This window comes from Furipterus horrens, unplaced genomic scaffold, assembly GCF_987537825.1.
Source record: "Furipterus horrens unplaced genomic scaffold, mFurHor1.1.pri manual_scaffold_9, whole genome shotgun sequence".
In the NCBI taxonomy this organism is placed as follows: Eukaryota; Metazoa; Chordata; class Mammalia; order Chiroptera; family Furipteridae; genus Furipterus; species Furipterus horrens.
The window spans coordinates 87,349,949-87,356,257 of NW_028327179.1; positions in this window are offsets into that span (position 1 = coordinate 87,349,949).

A 6,309-nucleotide genomic window follows, 5' to 3' on the forward strand; every position below is an offset into this window, starting at 1 on the left:
GTCTGCAGGCAATCAGCTTAGCTTCTGATCAGCTCCTGGAACAGTGCCTAGCACTAAGTGACACTCCACAAATCACTGTTAAATGAACTTAGCCACAAGGGAGTTCCACTATTAGCTACAGGACAGAAATTCTGTCTCTGAAATAAAACACAAAAGAAGATGTGAAGCCTGTCTCTCCCACAATATACTTAAGAGATGCAGGCCAACTTCAAATTCACTGTCTCCTACAAGCTATATAACTATTCTCAGCAATAAATATGACATGAAATGCTTTGGTATATTTAGTATGTCAAAAGTATTAAATTTTAACATTGAAATAAAATCACTCTTCAAGCCCTGGCCAGATAGCTCAGTTGGTTGGAGCACTGTCCCATATGCCAAAAGGTTGCAGGTTCGATTCCTGGTCAGGGCACATACTTAGATTGCAGGTTCAATTCCTGATCTGTGCACATATGGGACTCAACCGATCGAAGTTTCTCTCTCACATTGTTGTTTTTCTCTCTCTCACTCTCCCTTTCTCTCGCTCTGGAATCAATAAAGATGTCTGTAAGTGCGGATTCTTTAAAAAATCACTTTTCTAAAGTATCTTTTGGAGAAAACAGTTTTTCTAACGAAGTCTAAAACCTTTTAAAGACCTCACTTTTTATATAATCAAAACTTCTTTTGGTTAAAAAAAAGAAAAAAAGATATCCATTAGAATAAACACCTTTTCTCATAAGGCTTTCAACTGGCTGAGAATTAAAAAATTTCAGAAATAAATTCCAATCTCCTCATTCTTAAAATAGAAGAGATTTGTCAGGGCTTTCATTTCCAAAATTCTAATATTATGTAAGCCACTTTATGTAAATCATACACGCAACAATTCTAATTTTCCATCAAGTTTTATTTTTAACTCCCTTCTGGGCTCTAGCAGCACCATGTGTACCTCTGTTGTTGTGCCCGTCAGTCTGTAATGTCACCTCTTTATAAGTATTTGTCCCACCCAACTGGGTCTCCCTGAAGGGCCAGGTCCATGACGTGCTCAGTTTTGAGTCTGCAGTACTTACTACTAGAATGCAGTATGTGGCTCAGTAAATGTTTACATGAATCAGTGACTCAAATCAGTTACTTCATTATAAATAAACCTAGTCGTCGGACCTAACTATTGACTCCTTCCTACTGCAGACAATAAGAAAAGGATGGGGGGCTCCGACAGCAATGGCAAACCCAAAGTTCTAAACGTGTCTTTGGCAAAGAGGGTGTCACTGCAGTGAAGTTTAAATTCTTCCCAGCTAACACAGTACTTCAAGGAGGCGACATTCATTTGCATGTCTGTGTATCCTTTGCTATGTGAGTTAAAATTAATTACATTACATCAGAGTCACACCTTTTAAATGTGCTTCACTGAATCCATTTATTTAAACAAACACTGATGGGTAAAACCAAAGTGGTTTAGATCACACCTTAAAAAGGATTGTATGGAAGCACCTAGTTGAATTTCTAAAATTATTGCATGAAAAAGCCAAAAATACCTGCCTCTCAATTAGTTGCTGGGTTAATTCAATAATATCAGTGTGTATCCTTCAGTGGTTAGGAAGCGATCCAGTTCTCTGGTATCATCCAATCATAGAAACCGGATGGCAGCGTCTCCAGAACCTATACACTGCTCTCCCCACGTTTCCAAGACAGCAAGTTAATGACAACTTAAAAAAAAAATCTCTAAAGAAAATTATAGACATGATTCTCACACTTGGGTTTTTCAAATATGTTGTGTGAGTTTAAGAAACACCATATTTCCATGTCATTACGAATTCTAAAAAACAGCGTGTTCTGGGAAGTCCATATCTACTTCCGGGGGGGAGGGGCAGACAGAGTGTATAAAGGGCCACATTTTTTTTAGATAACGGTTGACACTTTGCTTAAGATATAAAAGCTGAAAACAAAAATAACTATTTCAGAATTTCCCATTTATAATGGGATTTTAAAATCAAAAACAGAAAACATTGGTTCATATTTTCTTAAATACATCTAAAACCAGCACACATTTCTTCCATTAAAAGAGCAGAAACTGAGGCAGGAAAGCTCAGTCATTTTATTAGATTACTCCACATTTCAAAAGCAGTTAAGCATGAGCTCAAACTAACTGAATTCTCTCATAACCTCTTCTCATGAGAAAGGGGCTAAAAGGCTTATTATTGCTTAACTGAAGACTAAACAATGTGAATTATTTCAATAATTGGTCCAAGAAGCAGGCAGACCAACTTGGACATCTGTTAACATCCTCGTCCACAATTACCCTTGAGATGACATGTATGTATTATCATAATTAACAGGTGTCCTTGATTTTGGTAAGAATGATAATCCTGTACATCCTCACTGGATAGCTGCTTGCTGCCATCATCTGATTATGCCCAGTGGAGTATAAAATTTTTTCATGAGAAAGCAAAATCAATAAAAGTAAAACTCCCCACTTTTCCTGCCAGTAATGCCCTCAGTAACAAAAGGGGCAAAAACACCAACACAGAGTTTATAATACTCTCAGACATAATTCATGCAGAATTCTAAATGGACCAATGCATGTTATAAACTTTTTTTTTGCAAGCGCCTTGCATGCCTATGTTACTATTCATTCTGAGATAGGCAGATCATCAATGACCTTCTGGGTCACTGACTAAGAAGAAAGCTCACTATAAAAAAAGAGGGGGAGAAAAATAAAGGGTTGGGGCTGCTTCCTTCCACCGCAGGCCTCCTACTGCCTTGCATGAAAGAAGACAGATGGCAGCCACCTTCCCCTTTAATGAGGAGGGGCATCCCAGAAGGGGACAGCCCTGCTTACTTGGCACCTTCCTTAACAAGTCATTTCGATGGTAATGTTCTGCTCATTCACCCTTGTTTCAAACCGCTCTCAATCTTTAATTTATAAACCGAATCTCTGTAAATTTAACTGTGAAAAACTATAGCTCTGAGCACGATGCTACATATAACAATGATAGTTAAAGATGTTTGCTGAATTAATTCAGGCATTCATTCATGTGAGAAAGCTAAGGTGTTTCAAATGAAATACTGACACCCCAAATCCTATCATCACCACTTTGAGAGAAAACGGGGATTCTCATGGCACAGAGGCCCTAACAAACTCACACAGCACCCGGCACTAGATTTACAAGTAAGATCCCCGATTCTGCTTCCGTTGTCTCCTTCGCCTTCAAAGTGTTACTGTTTAAGCCAGAAAATTCTACAGTAATACTCCATTTTATCAGGAAGGATAATTTAATTACAGATCACAAACCACTCTGCATTTCTATTTGTTTTGCATTTTCAAAACCATAAAACTTTACAGTAAAAATGCATCGAAGCATGCAACATCTCTGGAGGCAGGATCGGCATAAAGAACAAACACAAATGGAAGGCAGGGCCAAGTGGCAGAGCCAGGCTGGAGTTGCAGAATCTCTGCATAGGTAGCAGAGATTCTTAATGACCTTCTAACAGGTATTATACCCATTTTCTATGAATCTACAAGGCATGAAACATTCTAACATGAAGGGAGCGGTCGGTTTCTGTTGTCAAGGTTAAGTTCCTTATACATTTTATCCCATGTTGATATGAAATCTGGTTTTTTTCAACATCATTAAACAACCTGTATACCTCAGCTCTTTTCCATTCCCTGACAGGGTTTTTATTTTGCTTTTTTGTTATTTTCGAATTACAGTTTACATTCAGTATCATTTTGTAGTAGTTCCAAGTGTACAGCACGGAGGTTAGACAATCATATCCTTCACAAAGTGTGCCCCCCCCCAATCATTCTAGTACCCATCTGACACTATACATAGTTACATGTTATTGATTATATTCCCTGTGCTGTACTTTACATTCCCGTGACTATTCTGTATCTACCAATCTGGTCTGTAAATTGCAGCCTCTTGTCCAAGGAGCTATTGCCACCTAGTTTCTGCCGCTCTCCGACCAGGACACACTGCCTTTCTATTTGTCTGGTGCACAGAGCACCCTTCCGGCTCCCCAGTGGGACAGAGTAAGGGCAGTGAGTCGGGGCTCTTGTGCTAGAGGTGCTCCTGGCACCAAAAAAGCCTTGTCTGTGTCACTGTCATTTAATTAATGGCAAAGTTCTTGAACCATTAAAAAAACAAAGACAAAAAGAACTTTTGTTTTCTCATTGGTAATACATTTCAGTCTCTTGCTATCTATCTCTAACAAGCAAGCCAGCATGCTAGATACAGGAAGACAGAAAAGATCAAAGCAGCAATTAGCTACTTAACAAACTTCATATCCTCCTTCCCAGCGAAGGGGAAAACACTTGGCATTTGTCAGATGCTGGGTGTCTAATAATGTCAGCAAGAAAAAACATGTAGGAGAGTGACTAAGAGAGAAACAAACAAAACTTACTTTGTTTTCGAGCACAGTAAGGAGGTCGGGAGTGAGGCGAGGGTAATTCTTTCCTCTGGGCCCTGCTTTCACTTTAAAAGCGGTGCGGGCGCCTCCATCCAGGTTTGCCGTGGAACTCTCCAAATGCCGGCACGTCCCCGGACACCCCCGTTCACAGAGTGTCTCGGAAGCACCGAGGGCCAGGGATCCCCGGGACAGACCGAGGCGACCTCTGGGCGCCATGTTGGCACCACTCCTGCTGTTACCACACACGCCCGGGACACCCACTTGTTGCCCCAGGAGCCAGGCCACCAGCAGATAACTGCTCAGATGAGTGTCCAGAGACTTGAGCCTCTGGCATTCTCAGGTTCAAGGCTGGAAAACGCATTGAGAGGAGAACCACGCCGTCAGCAGGATTCTGCGCCATTGACTTTCTCAGACTGAAATGCTTATTTAAATAAGAGCGAAAGGTACAAAACTGGAAGGGATATTTTACTGGTGATTGTAATTGGCATTTGCTGCGGGCTGGGTCCTATCTTGCTCCCTGCAACTGCATTTAAGATCAGAAGTATTTTCATTCCTCTGAAGAAGTTGAAGTTTTTCTGTTTTGTTTTTTGTTTTGAGAAAATCAATTTAAAAAAAACAGGAAAACAGTGTAATTCTGCTTAAAAATGCAACCCTTACTAAATCTCATCTGGTTCATTTTTTAAAACCCGAAAGTTAAAAAAACAACAACAAATAATTGGATGCTCGTTTTGAAAATACTTCATCCATGTACCATCCAGCTCATAAAAACAAGCCTTCTCCCAGCAAAGCGGGACACTTTGACCCTGTTTACTGCAGCGTTTTGAAACCGCTGTCTCGTAACTCCTGACATCACTGGCCCTGCAGCATTAGCACCTTTACTGCTGTTGGCTGCACATGCTGCCACCCCACTGTCTTGAGTTGCCCCTGGCTGAACAAACGCTCCACAGAACAGAAAGGGCACTGGCGTTGGCATCAAACTCACGGAACTCAAAGGATACCTTTGGTAGGTGTCACATCTCTCTGATCACTTCTGCAAGGAAACACAAGCACCAGACATGTGAACTTGTTAAGGCCTCAGCGCCCAGACCTAGGACAGACCACTCTTTCTTCTGACCCTCTCTCTGCCCAACAGAAGGGCGTCCTCTCTCCCTGATCGCCACGTTGGCAAGAATTTCTGCCACAGGGATTCACTAATAGAAGATCCTGACCTACTTTCTGCCAATAAAAAATTCCCACAAACTTTCCTAGAGGATAAGTTATTTTAGCATATTTTTTAGTTTCAAAGAGTACAGAATTTTTAATTTTCAGAGTCAGACTTATCCTTTTCTCCCCCTTTGGTGGAACACGCTGTGGTGGTGCGTCTGAGTGTTACTTTTTTATTTTTATTTTTTAAAGTATATTTTATTGATTATGCTGTTACAGCTGTCCCAATTTTTTTTTTTTTTTTTTTTGTGTGTGTGTGTGTGTAGCATTTTTAAAGAAGGAATTTTCTCCTATTAAGTCTGATAGATTTCCCTTCTGTGTTCCTCATTTCTTATTCCAGGTGTTATCAGAATCAAAGCAAAGGATGGTTTTAACACCTGGAGGTAAGCCACCATTAAATTTTGGCGACCATCTGCTATGACCCATCTCTTTAAAGAAAACAAAAGTCCTACAATAGTAGTGAATTTTACAGGGAAATAACTAAAAATCCAAGTCTAACCTATCTGGAATCAATCGATAACATTCTTGCTCCTTTCCTGAAACAACTTAAAAAACACCAAGTCCTTCAACTATAGTCATCAAGAAATAAAGAGCATAAAATACATATGTGAGCAATACTGGCCCTTGTTTGCCAGAGAGGAGTAAAAAGAAAAACATCCAGAGTTCATAAAATTAATTAACTCGAGCTAAAGAACTACTAAAAAGACCCTCCAAACATCA